This window comes from Oncorhynchus clarkii, chromosome 4 (assembly GCF_045791955.1).
Source record: "Oncorhynchus clarkii lewisi isolate Uvic-CL-2024 chromosome 4, UVic_Ocla_1.0, whole genome shotgun sequence".
NCBI classification, from domain to species: Eukaryota; Metazoa; Chordata; class Actinopteri; order Salmoniformes; family Salmonidae; genus Oncorhynchus; species Oncorhynchus clarkii.
Window position 1 is genome coordinate 46,949,949 of NC_092150.1, and position 16,617 is coordinate 46,966,565.

At 41.8% G+C, this 16,617-nt stretch overlaps 1 protein-coding gene and 1 pseudogene across 1 annotated transcript in view; both read left to right on the plus strand.

Moving 5' to 3' along the window:
- LOC139406902 (uncharacterized) overlaps nucleotides 1–16,617 on the plus strand; it is a 624,715-nt gene that overhangs the window by 351,915 nt on the left and 256,183 nt on the right. The gene's annotated exons all lie outside the window — the stretch shown is intronic.
- Nucleotides 10,778–16,218, plus strand: LOC139407714 (troponin T, slow skeletal muscle-like; annotated as a pseudogene).

Consider the following 16,617-nt stretch of genomic DNA (forward strand, 5'->3'; position numbering starts at 1 on the left):
GGTGTTGGCTTTAGGGATGATCAGTGAGATACACCTGCTGGAGCGCGTGCTAAGGGTGGGTGTTGCCATCGTGACCAGTGAACTGAGATAAGGCGGAGCTTTACCTAGCATGGACTTTTATGGTGGGCTTCCGCTGCCTCACCTGTTAGGCCTATTGCTAGGCTGGCATCCTTAACCCTCCCTCCCTCAGCTTGAGTTCACACCCTTTTTCCATATCCATGGAAAATGTTTTTAAATGTTTTGCAACAGAAAACCAAAATTATGTATCTTATTGGACAATTCCAGGTTGTCTCTCCCTATTTGTCTTTTTTTATTTTTTACCTTGGTGCCTAATGAACATGACCCTGTTCCTGGTTAGAGTGGAATTATCTTGGGTATAGGCCTAGATCTAGTGTAATGGCTTTCTTCTGTGGACAAAGGAGAGGACCAAAACGCAGCGTGGTTAGTGTTCATCATGTTCAATAAAGATGATAAACGTGAACACTACAAAATAACAAATGTAAAAAAAAAAAACGAAACAGTTCTGTCTAGTGCAGAGAGACGAAGACAGAAGAAAACCACCCACAAAACCCAACACAAAACAGGCTACCTAAATATGGTTCCCTATCAGAGACAATGACTAACACCTGCCTCTGATTGAGAACCATATCAGGCCAAACATAGAAACGGGAAAACTAGACACACAAAATAGAATGCCCACTCAGCTCACATCCTGACCAACACTAAAACAAAGAAAATACAAAAGAACTATGGTCAGAACGTGACATCTAGCATAAGTCCGGTCTTAAACACTGGTGGATTTCATATGTAGGCCGGTAAAAACGGAGTACTGATCTAGCATTGATAATTGTCTTAAAATGAATGTGGAGAGGGAAGCAGATCCAGGACTAGCTTTTAGGAGCACATCATATAACTAACCTAATACATTGAAAAACAGTCTACTGAAGAAAAAACTGATAAAAATGTCAGTCAACTCATGACAATGTAGTACCACAAACAATCACGAGAAGTCAAACAGAACACAGTGGAGCTTTGGAAGCAAGGTAACGACAGGTCCAACTCTATCAGCACTGGACCTCCACCAATGTTGTCACCCACCATGTGTCCCTTCGTCCATCTGTCAGTGTGTCTCATTGCCAGTTCTTTTGGCTAGGTAATCACACTGAGTAACTCATTACCCGTGACACCCATTGGAAAGGGGGATGGCCAACATTGTTTCAGGCTCAAAACCAAGTGCGGGAGAGGCGTGGCAACAGCTATGTGCACTATAAATATTTCCTGGGCAATGCTATGCTATACATTTTCAGCTGACACCACTGTGGAGAGACATCACTGGGAAAAGGGAAGGGGGTTTATAGACAGATGAGGAAGAGAATAGGGGTTGATAGACACAATAAATAATAGGGGTTGATAGACAAAATGAGAAAGAAGGACCAGAATTCAATCCAATTAACACTTATGTGCTGAAACCAACCCCAGGCCACAAGTTTCACATTTTATAAAGCCCTTATATTCAATGACAACATGTATTGCTGAGGATCAGACCTATAGGTTTTGATTATACAAACCCAACTATAACCAACCATGACTATCATAGTACATTTTGCAGTATTAAATCAACACTTAGAGTACATTTTAACACTACCTCCAATAACATATGGGCCAACTCTACAGAGTGTAAAAAGTACTCTGATTATAGTGTTATATTTTGCATGTTAATTACTCACTTCATAGTGTAACACTGCATTACACTTGCCAGTATTACTCAAATGTGGGGTAATTTTAACACGGTGTAAATCTAGAGTTAGTGTTAAATTCTTGTTGAAACCTTTCTATTTAAAGGCCTGTGGCTTTCATCAAATTTGTACCTAGGTGAATATTTTACAAATTAAACTTGACTTTACATTTATGCCTTTACATTACATATACTATAAGGCCTTACTTTGATGGCCTAAATCATATTATGCTGGCTGGCAAAGTAATGTGTAATTCCTATTTGGAATCCAAACAAAGTTAGGATATCCTAGAGTTGGAATTTTTATTAACCTGCATTCGGAATGACTGTCAGGGTTAGGAAGCTTGATTAAAAACAAAACAAAGACTACGTAAACCATTTAAACCAGAACAATAATTTCAGTAACAAGTGAAATAAATCCTACTCCTACTAACAGACTAGATTAGTTATTAGTGATTAGTTTAGAAAAACATGTTATTTATATTTGTCCAATATAAGATTATTGATTATTCACAGATATTAAAAACAATCCTAAAAAAGCTACCTGCAGTAAGAGCATGCTGGGAAATATGATAATGATGGTCTTTTTTTTTATTATTGTTTGTACCTTTATTTAACCAGGTAGGCTAGTTGAGTGCAAGTTCTCATTTGCAACTGCGACCTGGCCAAGATAAAGCGTAGCAATTCGACACATACAACAACACAGTTACACGTGGAATAAACAAAACAGGGTCAATAATACAGTAGAACAAAAGAAAACAAAAAGTCTATATACAGTGAGTGCAAATGAGGTAAGTTAAGGAAATAAATAGGCCATGGTGGCAAAGGAATTACAATATAGCAATTAAACACTGGAATGGTAGATTGGCAGAAGATGAATGTGCAAGTAGAGATACTGGGGTGCAAAGGAGCAAAATAAATAAATACCAGTATGGGGATGAGTTAGGTAGATAGATGTGCTGTTTACAGATGTGCTATGTACAGGTGCAGTGATCTGTGAGCTGCTCTGACAGCTGGTGCTTAAAGCTAGTGAGGGAGATATGAATCTACAGCTTCAGAGGTTTTTGCAATTCGTTTCAGTCATAGGCAGCAGAGAACTGGAAGGAGAGACGACCAAAGGAGGAATTGGCTTTGGGGGGTGACCAGTGAGATATACCTACTGGAGCGTGTGCTACGAGTGGGTGCTGCTATGGTGACCAGTGAGCTGAGATAAGGCGATAAGTCTACCTACCAGAGACTTAACCTGTAGCCAGTGGGTTTGGCGACGAGTATGAAGCGAGGGCCAACCAACGAGAGTGTACAGGTCGCAATGGTGGGTAGTGTATGGGGCTTTGGTGACAAAACGGATGGCACTGTGATAGACTGCATCCAGTTTGTTGAGTAGAGTGTTGGAGGTTATTTTATAGATGACATCACTGAAGTCGAGGATCGGTAGGATGGTCCGTTTTACGAGGGTATGTTTGGCAGCATGAGTGAAGGATGCTTTGTTGCGATATATGAAGCCGATTCTAGATTTAATTTTGGATTGGAGATGTGAGTCTGGAAGAAGAGCCTTAAGACTAACCAGACACCCAGGTATTTGTAGTTGTCCACGTATTCTAAGTCAGAGCCGTCCAGAGTAGTGATGCTGGACGGGCGAGCATGTGCGGGTAGTGATCGATTGAATAGCATGCATTTAGTTTTACTTGCGTTTAAGAGCAGTTGGAGGCCACGGAAGGAGAGTTGTATGGCATTGAAGCTCGTCTGGAGGTTAGTTAACACAGTGTCCAAAGAGGGGCCAGAGGTATACAGAATGGTGTCGTCTGCGTAGAGGTGGATCAGAGAATCACTAGCAGCAAGAGCAACATCATTGATGTATACAGAAAAGAGAGTCGGCCTGAGAATTGAACCCTGTGGCACACCCATAGAGACTGTCAGAGGTCTGGACAACAGGCCCTCCAATTTGACACACTGAACTCTATCAGAGAAGTAGTTGGTAAACCAGGCGAGGCAATCATCTGAGAAACCAAGGCTGTCAATAAGAATGTTGTGATTGACAGAGTCGAAAGCCTTGGCCAGGTCGATGAATACGGCTGCACAGTAATGTCTCTTATCGATGGTGGTTGTGATGTCGTTTAGAACCTTGAGCGTGGCTGAGGTGCACCCATGACCAGCTCTGAAACCAGATTGCATAGCGGAGAAGGTATGGTGGGATTTGAAATGGTCAGTAATCTGTTTGTTAACTTGGCTTTCGAAGACCTTAGAAAGACAGGGTAGGATAGATATAGGTCTGTAGCAGTTTGGGTCTAGAGTGTCACCCCCTTTGAAGAGGGGATGACCGCGGCAGCTTTCCAATCTTTGGGAATCTCAGATGATATGAAAGAGAGGTTGAACCGGCTAGTAATAGGGGTTGCAACAATTTCGGCAGATCATTTTAGAGAGGGTCCAGATTGTCTAGCCCGGCTGATTTGTAGGGGTCCAGATTTTGAAGCTCTTTCAGAACATCAGCTATCTGGATTTGGGCAAAGGAGAAATGTTGGGGGCTGTGGCGGGTTGCTGTGGAGGGTGTCGGGCAGTTGACTGGGGTAGGGGTAGCCATGTGGAAAGCATGGCCAGCCGTAGAGAAATGCTTATTGAAATTCTCAATTATAGTGGATTTATCAGTGGTGACAGTGTTTCCTAGCCTCAGAGCAGTGGGCAGCTTATTCTCCATGGACTTTACAGTGTCCCAGAACTTTTTTGAGTTAGTACTACAGGATGCACATTTCTGTTTGAAAAAGCTTGCCTTAGCTTTTCTAACTGCCTGTGTATATTTGTTCCTAACTTCCCTGAAAAGTTGCATATCACGAGGGCTATTTGATGCTAATGCAAAACGCCACAGGATATTTTTGTGCTGGTCAAGGGCAGACAGGTCTGGAGTGAACCAAGGACTATATCTATTCCTAGTTCTACATTTTTTGAGAGGTGCATGCTTATTTATGATGGTGAAATAGCCAGGCATCATCTATTGACGGGATGAGGTCAATGTCATTCCAGGATACCCCGGCCAGGTCGATTAGAAAGGCCAGCTCGCAGAAGTGTTTCAGGGAGCATTTGACAGTGATGAGGGGTGGTTGTTTGGTCGCAGACCCATTACGGAAGCAGGCAATGAGGCAATGATCACTGAGATCTTGAAAACAGCAGAGGTGTAATTGGAGGGCGAGTTAGTTAGGATGACATCTATGAGGGTGCCCGTGTTTACTGATTTGGGGTTGTACCTGGTAGTTTCATTGAGAATTTGTGTGAGATTGAGGGCATCAAGCTTAGATTGTAGGATGGCCGGGGTGTTAAAAACCTCTTAAGTCTACCCCTTCCTTTTTCGAACATTCTGTTAAAAATCGCGCAACTTTTCAGCGTCCTGCTACTCATGCCAGGAATATAGTATATGCATATGATTAGTATGTGTAGATAGAAAACACTCTGAAGTTTCTAAAACGGGTTAAATCACGGCTATGACTATAACAGATTGTGTGTTTCATTGAAAAGCGCAAGAAAAACTGCTCTCTGAAAGCTAAAAATTATTTCCATGCGTCACTTTCATGGGTTATTAAAAGGGCACAAAATTTATTATCGACCTGCATGCACTTCCTACAGATTCCACACGATGTCGCCATTGTCGTCATTTTCAATGGAGTTTTTTCTAGGAAAATCCAACTAACAGGATTCCGTTTCTTCCGGTCTCCACCAGGATGTTTTGAAATTGCACATTGGCAGCCATTGATTTGCAGACGAGGAGCTATTGAATATACATCGCCCTGTAATCATTTTGATAGATTATAAACGTTTACTAATACCTAAAGTTGGATTACAAAAGTATTTTGAAGTGTTTTGTGAAAGTTTATCGTCGACTTTTTGAATTTTAAAAAATGACGCAGCGTTTAAAAACAATGTTTTTTTCTGAATGACACAGCTTCCATAGAAAGCTATTTTGGGTATATATGGACCGATTTAAACGAAAAAAAGACCCAGTAGTGATGTTTATGGGGCATATAGGAGTGCCAAGAAAGAAGCTCGTCAAAGGTAATGAATGTTTTATATTTTATTTCTACGTTTTGTGTAGCGCCGGATAAGCAAAGTCTTTGTTTACGTCGCATTCAGGCATTTTGGGGTGTTGCATGCTATCAGATAATAGCTTCTCATGCTTTCGCCGAAAAGCATTTTAAAAATCTGACTTGTTGGCTAGGTTCACAACGAGTGTAGCTTTAATTCAATACCCTGCATGTGAATTTTGATAAAGGTTTGAGTTTTAACGAGTACATTTAGCATTTAGCGTAGCGCATTTGCATTTCCAGGTGTCTACTTGAGACATCTGCGTCTCAAGTAGGAGCAAGAAGTTAAGCATGTCCCAGTTTATGTCACCTAGTAGCACAAGCTCATAAGATAGATGGGGGGCAATCAATTCAAATATGGTATCGAGGGCACAGCTGCGGGCTGAGGGAGGTCTATAGCAAGCGGCAACAGTGAGAGACTTGTTTCTGGAAAGGTGAATTTTTAGAAGTAGAAGCTCAAATGGTTTGGGTGCAGACTTAGATAGTAAGACAGAACTCTGCAGGCTATCTTTGCAGTAGATTGCAACGCCGCCCCCTTTGGCAGTTCTATCTAGGCGGAAAACGTTATAGTTAGCGATGGAGATTTCAGGGTTTTTGGTGGTTTTCCTAAGCCAGGATTCAGACACGGCTAAGACATCTGGGTTGGCAGAGTGACCTAAAGCAGTGAGTAAAACAAACTTAGGGAGTAGGCTTCTAATGTTAACATGCATGAAACCAAGGCTTTTACGGGTACAGAAGTCAACTAATGAGAGCACCTGGGGAGTTGGAGTGGAGCTAGGCACTGCAGGACCTGGATTAACCTCCACATCACCAGAGGAACAGAGGAGAAGTAGGATAAGGGTACGGCAAAAGGCTATATGAACTGGCTGTCTAGCACGTTCCGAACAGATAGTAAAAGGAGCAGGTTTCTGGGCACGATAGCATAGATTCAAGGCATAGTGTACAGAAAAAAGGTAAGGTAAGATGTGAGTACATTTGAGGTAAACCTAGGCATTGAGTAATGATGAGAGAGATATAGTCTCTAGAGATGTTTAAACCAGGTGATGTCATTGCATATGTAGGAGGTGGAACAACATGGTTGGTTAAGGCATATTGAGCAGGGCTAGAGGCTCTACAGTAAAATAAGACAGTAATCACTAACCAGGACAGTAATGGACGAGGCATATTGATATTAAAGAGAGGCATGTGTAGCCAAGGGAACATATGTGTCCAGTGAGTGGTTGGGCTGACTGGGGACACGGCGTTTCAGACAGTTAGCAGGCCGGGGCTAAACAAGCTAGCAGTTAGTAGACCGGGGCAATATAGCAGTTAGCAGGCCTGGTTAGCAAGCAAGCAGCTAGCAGGGGCTAGCAGTTAGCAGATCGGGACCGACAAGCTAGCAATTAGCAGACCGGGTTAGCAAGCAAGCAGATAGCAGGGGCTAGCAAGTTAGCCTTTGGGGGACGTTGCGATGGGGGTAAGTCTGTTTTTGCCTCTTCGTTCGGTGAAGTCAATAGACCAGTTGTGGAATTAGTAGGGTTCCAAGTAGCTCTAGCTGTTTAGTAGAATGGGCCTTCAGCGGGCGTCGCGCCTGAGGGGTCTGTTGGAGTCCTCGGGCAGATTATGTCGGTATTCCAGTCGTAGGGGATCTGCGGGGTTCCGTGCCCCGTACCGGCTGTAGAAGGGGTCCGGATATTGTAGCCCAGGAGTATGCTTCGGTGGTAGCACAGGAGCCCTGATTGGGCTAGCTTCAAGCTAATTGGCGCTTGCTCTGGGATGGAAACGCTAGCCAGGAGTAGTCATCCGTGATTGCGGTTAGCTAGTTGGGAAGATCCAGATGAAAATCTTCAGTTTGCGGTAGGAATCCGGGGATAAAAATAATAGGTCCGTTATGCTCTGGTTAGTCACGTTGTTTGAACTGGCGAGAGCTTTCCGAGCTGAAGGTTAGCTGATGACCGCTGGCAATGGTTTGCTGACTGATAGCTGGTAGTTAGCCGGCTAGCTTCAGTTGAGGGATTCCAGATCCGAAGTAAATATAAATACTTTAGAAAAAAAAGCAGATCCACGCCACATTGGGTGAGGCGGGTTACAGGACAGTATTTAGAAGTTGAGGTTTAGCAAAATATTTGAAAAGTTATGCAAAGAAAAAGATGGAAAACGATATATACAAGGGACACGATAGGACAAAGACGTCTGACTGCTACGCCATCTTGGATTCTGTTTTGATGGGACTGTTTTAATTTTGGCTATCAACACCAACGCAGGAGATTATTTTGCACCAATGAGTGTTAATTTCACTCTCATAGAGTGAAATTAGTTCCTGAATCAATGCTAGAAATGTTACACTGAAGAATGAACACTAGCTGTGATGCTAGTGTTGATGCTGTGTACCATCAAGTTTACTCTACTTCACAACAAAGTCATCTATTGGTCTATTGTTCAAGATGACAAATTGGAATGGGAAATGGAGGAGAGAAATAAAGAAGGAGAACTGAAGAAAGTGTTAGAAAATTTATCCCACTGTGTTTAGGGCCGTAACATTCTTACCTGTTCATGCTGTCAATCTCTGCTTGTCAGCAAGGAAGATGTCAGCACCATGGGACAATTTCTAGCAGAAACCCCCATGGTCCAACACACACAATCCTCCTGTGTCTTTCTCTATGTCGTGTGAACACCCATTATTTTCTTATATATCGATTTTTGGGGGGAAATATGAAGGCATACAATTTACAATTTGTGGTTTAACTACAAACATATAATTTTCTATTTGGAACAAGACCCCCACCCAGCCCGCCCTCCCTCCCAACAAACAAGAAAGTGAAAAAAAACAAAAGGAGCCCCCAAAAAACAAACATACAATATGAAAATAATATTAAAACACATCACAATATATTGTCCCCTCCTTTCCCCTGTCGGCCCAAATTCTTACTCATGATCAACAGAACTTAATTGTTTAAAAAAGGAAAGTAAAGGTTGCCATCTAAGGAAAAAGTTATCAGTACATGCTCTGTGTATTACATTTTTTCTAAATGAAGAAAAGACATTAGGTCTTTCAACCAGGCTGATACAGTGGATGTTTTGGAGGACATCAACTGAAATAAGATCTGTGGGCTACAGTATGCACAAAACATGTGCTTTAGTTTTGGTGAGACAGCAGCACAGATGGAACTCCAAATGTAGCTATCAAAGGACAAGGCAACAGGTCAAAAAAGGATGACCAATACTCATGACACACTCATGACCAAACAAATGAGTGTGATCAAACATACAGTTGAAGTCAGAAGTTTACATACACCTTAACCAAATACATTCAAACTCAGTTTTTTACAATTCTTGATTTATTTCAGCTTTTATCACATTCCCAGTGGGTCAGAAGTTTACATGCACTCAATTAGTATTTGGTAGCATTGCCTTTAAATTCTTTAACTTGGGTCAAATGTTTCGGGTAGCCTTCCACAAGCTTCCCACAATAAGTTGGGTGAATTTTGGCCCATTCCTCCTGACAGAGCTGGTGTAACTGAGTCAGGTTTGTAGGCCTCCTTGCTTGCACACACTTTTTCAGTTCTGTCCACAAATTTTCTATAGGATTGAGGTCAGGTCTTTGTGATGGCCACCCAATACCTTGACTTTGTTGTCCTTAAGTCATTTTGCCACAACTTTGGAAGTATGCTTGGGGTCATTGTCCATTTGGAAGACCCATTTGCGACCAAGCTTTAACTTCCTGACTGATGTCTTGAGATGTTGCTTCAATATATCCACATAATTTTCCTACCTCATGATGCTATCTAATTTTGTGAAGTGCACCAGTCCCTCCTGCAGCAAAGCACCCCCACAACATGATGCTGCCACTCCCGTGCTTCACGGTTGGGATGGTGTTCTTCGGGTTGCAAGCCTCCTCCTTCTTCCTCCAAACATAGCGATGGTCATTATGGCCGAAACAGTTCTATTTTTGTCTCAACAAAGCAGAGGACATTTCTCAAAAAAGTACGATCTTTGTCCCCATGTGCAGTCTGGCTTTTTTATGTCGATTTTTGAGCAGTGGCTTCATCCTTGCTGAGCGGCCTTTCCGGTTATGTCGATATAGGACTCGTTTCACTGTGGATATAGATACTTTTGTACTGGTTTCCTCCAGCATCTTCACATGGTCATTTGCTGTTGTTCTGCGATTGATTTGCCCTTTTTGCACCAAAGTACGTTAATCTTTTCCCATGGTGTTTATACTTGCGTACTATTGTTTGTACAGATGAACATGGTACCTTCAAGCGTTTGGAAATTGCTCCCAAGGATGAACCAGGCTTGTGGAGGTCTACAATTATTTTCTGAGGTCTTGGCTGATTTCTTTTCCCATGTGTCAAGCAAGAGGCACTGAGTTTGAAGTTAGACCTTGAAATACATCCACAGGTACACCTCCAATTGACTCAAATGATGTCAATTAGCCTATCAGAAGCTTCTAAAGCCATTACGTCTGGAATTTTCCAAGCTGTTTAAAGACACAATCAACTTAGTTTATGTGAACTTCTGACCCAGTGGAATTGTGACACAGTGAATTATAATTGAAATAATCTGTCAGTAAATAATTGTTGGAAAAATTACTTGTGTCATGCACAAAGTAGATATCCTAACCGACTTGCCAAAACTATAGTTTTGTTAACAAGAAATTGGTGGAGTGGTTGAAAAATGAGTTTTAATGACTCCAACTTAAATGTATGTAAACTTATGACTTCAACTGTATGTGTGATCAGTGGGAGAAATTGAGCATCCTTCTCACGCATCATTTGTGTATTGGGAAAATTGAACTGAATTAAACCTAACCGAGCAAAGGGGAAAAATGGTTAAGCCATCAAATTGACTTTCAAAAACACCTATTTGATTTTTGTGTCGTGGTAGTGTGTGATAGTTGCTAGATAATCAGTCAGAGTATTGTATTGTAAAACTATTGGTGATTTATATATGACATTTATATTGTCTCTCCTTTTGGTCTTCTTTTAGTGCAGCCATGTCTGATGTAGAGGAGGAATATGAGTGAGTATGGAAATAATATACATATTTAAATTTGGAATTTATTGCCAACTGAATTGGTAACTGAATTTCTCTCTCTCTTTCACACAAACATTCTTCCACCCCTCTCTCTGATAGGGGGGAGCAGGCGGAAGGTGAGTGGGTTGCTGAGCTGAGGTGTTAGTGTTGTCATTGTTGGGCCATACTTGGCCTTGCATGTGGAAGTCTATGACCCTGTTATTATTAGCCATTTCTCTCAGCTCCTATTGCTTTCAGCATACTGCTGACAAATGGTTTTTAAAGCCCCAATCCTCTGCCCTCTATTAGCCACACACTCTCCATCTCACTTTTCACTCTCCATCTCGCTCCATTCCTTTAATCGTTTATCTCTTTAATCATCATTCTAATGTCTCTTTCCATCCCATTGTCTCATTTCTGTATTTTTCTTCTCCACACTTGTCTTTCTTCGTTTTTTCTCAGTCTACCACATTTCCCTGATTTCGTCAGTGCCCCATGTCCCTTATCTTGTCCTCTGAACTGCTCTCTGACTTTTTCTCTCTCCATTTGCCACCCCCCCTCTCTCTCTCTCTCTCTCTCTCTCTCTCTCTCTCTCTCTCTCTCTCCAGAGGAGGCAGAGGAGGAGCAGGAGGCAGAGCCAGAGGAGGAGCCAGAAGAAGAACCGCAGGAGGAGGATGGAGGAGGATGGAGGAGGTAAGACTAGTTGTCTCTCAAATGACACCCTGTATGTACAATAACACTGCACTACCTTTGGCTGTGTCTCAAATGACAATCTATATCCCCTACAACACAACACTACTTTCAACTGTCCGTGTCCCAAATCACACCCCATATCCCCAAAAACACTTTACTACTTTAACTTAACAATGGCTGTCTTAAATTACACCCTATATCCTGTATAACACTACACCACTTTAGACGAGAACCATGTGCCTTTCTCCATGTGGCTAAAAGTAGTGCATTAATGCTATTTGGGTTCATAATTGGATTCATTCCAACATTTTTTATTTTCTTGTTGTTTTTATATAAACTCAGCATAAAAAGACACATCCCTTTTTTAGGACCCTGTCTTTCATAGATAATTCTTAAAATCCAAATAACTTCACAGATCTTCATTGTAAAGGGTTTAAACACTGTTTCCCATGCTTGTTCAAAGAACCATAAACAATTAATGAACATGCACCTGTGGAATGGTCGTTAAGACACTAACAGCTTACAGATGGTAGGCAATTAAGGTCACAGTTATGAAAACTTAGGACACTAAAGAGGTGTGAAAAACCCAGCAGCTTTGCAGTTCTTGACACACTCAAACCTGTGCGCCTAGCACCTACTACCATACCCCATTCAAAGGCAGTTCAATATTTTGTCTTACCCATTCACCCTCTGAATGGCACACATACACAATCCACGTCTCAATTGTCTCAAGGCTTAAAAATCCTTATTTAACCTGTATCCTCCCCTTTATCTACACTGCTTGAAGTGGATTTAACAAGTGACAATAAGAGATCATAGTTTTCACCTGTATTCACTTGGTCAGTCTATGTCACGGAAAGAGCAGGGGTTCCTAATGTTTGTACACTCAGTGTATATCCTCATATGTAGAACATTTGTAATTACTTCTTGCATGTACATGTGTTAACATGTGTATAGATAATTATGAAAGCTTGTACAGAACAATTCTCAGAAAACAACAATTCCCTCTTGTAGCTGTTGGGGTCACACAGTTGTAGTCAATGATGTGGCCCTCTGTGCGTGATGGGAAATGTGAGTTTTCCTAAGCTTGTCGCCACCACTGCATTAAACTTACTCTCTCTTCAATCGTTCCATTACTCTCTTCTTGCACTGTTAGAGTAATTCAATTCATATATGTTTATTACCCAATTCAATTAATACACTCAGCCCATTTCTAAGGATTTGTAAAATACTTATTTGCATAAAATGGGCGGAGACCATTCTCAAAATCAAGCAATAGCGTTTATTCTCGAGAGTACTGAACATGATAGAATTTACAACAGGTTATAAACTGAAAATGACATAATTAGGTTTCAAACTGTCCCGTCCCTCCTCCACTCCGGAACAATGGCAATATAGTTCTCAAGCCTTCCTACATCGTGCTCCACCAGTTTAGATAGTTTATGACCAGGCCAAGGTCTCCCTGTGTAGATAAGCATTCTAGCCAGTCTGACGATAAGTTCATTCGTTTCTACCAAGGAACAGGCAGTCTTTGTTCTACTTCTTGATTATAATTACACACATTATATTCAGTACTAGGATTAAAAGAAAAGTCATACATCTATACAGTAACATAATAGTATTCTGATTAGTCATTCCTGATTGAAATGTATACATAATTAGTCATTATTGATAAAAAAAATCCCTTAACATGCACCTCCCTCCTTCCCCCCTGTTTTTCCTATTTGCACTTGTCTTTACCTTCTTTCTTCTTTTATCAATTTTCTTCTTCCATCTTTTATCCCATCTCTATATCTTTCTCTCACCATTCCTCTCTCTCTCTCTTTTCTCTCTCTCTCTCTCTCTCTCTCTCTCTCTCTCTCTCTCTCTCTCTCTCTCTCTCTCTCTCTCTCTCTCTCTCTCTCTCTCTCTCTCTCTCAATATCTACTGTATCTCACTCCCTCCTTTTATCTCTCTCTCTCGCTGTCTCTCTCGCTCTCTCTGCCTTCGGCACATCAGAGCAGGAAGCTCAGGAGGAGGAAGGTGAGAGTGATTGTGGGGGTGATTCTAACATACCTGAGGCAAACATAGATGTTTTATTGATTTAAAAATAATGGCCTCATCAACAAAGCTGTACTGTTGCTGTAGCTGCACACACTGACACTTCATTGATGATGATGGTGATGACGATGATAGTGCATGTTGTTGCTCCTGTTGTACTCTGGAGGTCAAATACTAACTTCAGATCTGTAGGCGTAACTCAAATATTGAGTTATCAATTTATGATTCATGCAAAACATATCGTCTTGTCTTTTTGTCCTGTTTTTGAGAATTGTGTCCTCTATTTTCTTCAAGACGGTCTTTAGAATGAGAACAATAATATATGTTTCTGTGCTTTCATGTGTTAATACTTGCATGTACATACACTTGTCTTTACCTTCTTTCGTCTTTTATCAATTTTCTTCAATCTTTTGTCCTATCTCTGTCTTTCTCTCACCATCCCCCCCCACTCTCTCTCTCTCTCTTTTTCTCTCTTTCTCTCTCTTTTTCTCTCTCTTTTTTACTCTCCTCTCTCTGTTCATCCTCTATTTCACTTATTTTCTCTCATCCTTTCTCCTCTCTCTCTCTCTCTCTCTCTCTCTCTCTCTCTCTCTCTCTCTCTCTCTCTCTCTCTCTCTCTCTCTCTCTCTCTCTCTATCTATCTATCTATCTATCTAAGGCCCATGGTGCCCCAGCTAGCCCCTCCCAAGATTCCAGAGGGGGATAGGGTGGACTTTGATGTGAGTGATGCCATATCATATCAAGGAATTGGCCCACTATCTGATTGGCTGTTCCCCTTCCATTTCAAATTCACTACTGAACATTAATGTAGATGTTTGTAAGATGCAGCTTGTAGCCCCGCTTTACACCACATCTCTGAATAATAATCCATTTAATCTCAATCCTCTCTCTTTCCCTCTCTCCCTCTCTCATGACATCCACAGGAAGAGGATGGAGAAGGATCTCCTGGAGTTGCAGAGTCTGATTGATGTCCACTTTGACCAGAGGAAGAAGGAGGAGGAGGAGCTCATTGGGCTGAAAGAACGAATTGTGAGTCAACTCCCTGTTTACTTCATGTTGACGTGTTAAAATAGAACAGAGGAAGTACAACCTTTACTACCTGAACTTGTCCAATAACAATGTTCATGTTTTGCTTTTACGCTTCGTCCCAACAGAACACGACCCTGGTCAAGGAGCGCACAAGCTCATGATCAAAAATGTGGACATGAAACAGTCCAAAGTCCTTTCCTCTCATCCTTTCCCTCTCTCATCCCCACAGGAGAAGCGTCGGTTTGAGAGGGCAGAGGTGCAGCGAGTTCGAGCGGAGAAGGAGCGGGACCGGCAGAACAGGATTGCGGTAGGCCAAAACATACCGTTGTGATACATCAGGATTGTGATAGGGTCAACTTCACAACCCTGTGGTGGTAGAGACAAATAGACACCACTGTGGTACCCCAGGATTGTGGTAGGCCTGGATATACACCCCTCTTGTACCTCAGGATTGTGGTAGGGCCAGGTACACACCTGTGGTACCCCTGGTTTTAAGCAACAGATAGACTTGTGTTGTGTTAAGAATGTATTTTTCCTTTCTAACTTCATCATTGTCTCATGCTCAGGAAGAACGGCAGAGAAAGGAAGATGAGGAGGCTAAAAAGAAGAACGATGACGAGGCCAAGAAGAAGAAGGTTCTTTCCAATATGGGGGCCAACTTTGGGGGCTTCCTGTAAAAGGTATTTATGTTCACTGTCATTCACTTGTTAGCTTTAGGAACAGATTTTTGGATTCATACAGTAAATGTGTTTTATGAAGCTAAATATCTATTTTGTTGGTCAACATACAGTTGCGGGCCAAATGTTCTGTCAGACTGTTTTAAGCATAGAAATAGAATCACAGCATTCTATATGGTTTTAAGTTTGTGAAGTTCTACGTGTGTTTGACATATGTTTCAGGCGGAGCATCGTGGGAGGGGGAAAGCGTCTAACGGGGAGAGAGATCAAGAAGAAGACCTTGGCTGAGAGACGACCCACACTGGAGATTGACACCCTGAGAGAGGACGCCCTGAAGTCAGTCCTGGCCGATCACACACGCCTCCCCAAGCCAAATGCACATGGGCCTAAATCTTCCTCACACCACCACATCAGAGTTTTCTATAATTCATGTCCAAAGCCCACCCACCTGGCTACCAACTGTGTTGCTATGTTTACCAGCTGTTACCCCCTCCCACCTTCTCTTGGTCTCCCAGGCAACGAGCTCAGGAGATGTGGAACTGGATCTACACGCTGGAGTCGGATAAGTTTGACTTCATTGATCACATGAAGAAACAGAAATATCAGGTGGGAAGACCTGGACATGTACCAAAGGCAGAATCAATAGATGTTTAGGCTTGTGTGTGAGCGACTGTGTACATCTGTTGTGTAGTATTCGTGTAATCACTGATGCAATGTGATCTCTTGTATAATTTTTTGGTGTGCAGATTATCGTTCTCTTGAATAGAATCACAAGTGCCCAGAAATTGTAAGTACAGTAACCCTCTTCTTGGTTTCTTTATATGAACTTTGTAGCCACTTTGTTAAGTAACATGTGTTTGTATGGTATGTGCATTTATCTACAAGTAATTGTTTCTGAATTTAGTTATCTTTCTCCCTATGTCTCTCCCCTGTAGAAAAAAAGGTCCATGGTAAGGGGAAGGTTGGCGGTGGGTGGAAGTAAAGAAGCTCCCGCTCTCATAGGGCTGAAGGGAGAAGACAACTTTAGAGGGAACAAGAAAGGAGGGAGATCCCACCATCCCCTCTTCCCTCTTTCCTCTCTTTTTATGGCCCCCCTCTTCTTTTGCATGTCCTAGTGTGTTATTGAAAAATACAAGTTATAATAATGTAATGTAATATTATACAAGTTATAATAATGTATTGATAATAAAACTGTGTACACTCGCTGAGATTGCTAGCTTGATTTTCCTCTGGAAATTGTCACACACACACACTTTTATTACTTTATTGGGAGCCTGGGAGAAGTATAATGACTCAAAATCGACCTTGTATCAGTGTCTAGGCTGGCCAACGTCATCCTGCTCCCACATTACTCAACTAGGGAAACGCTGCCCTCTGCTGG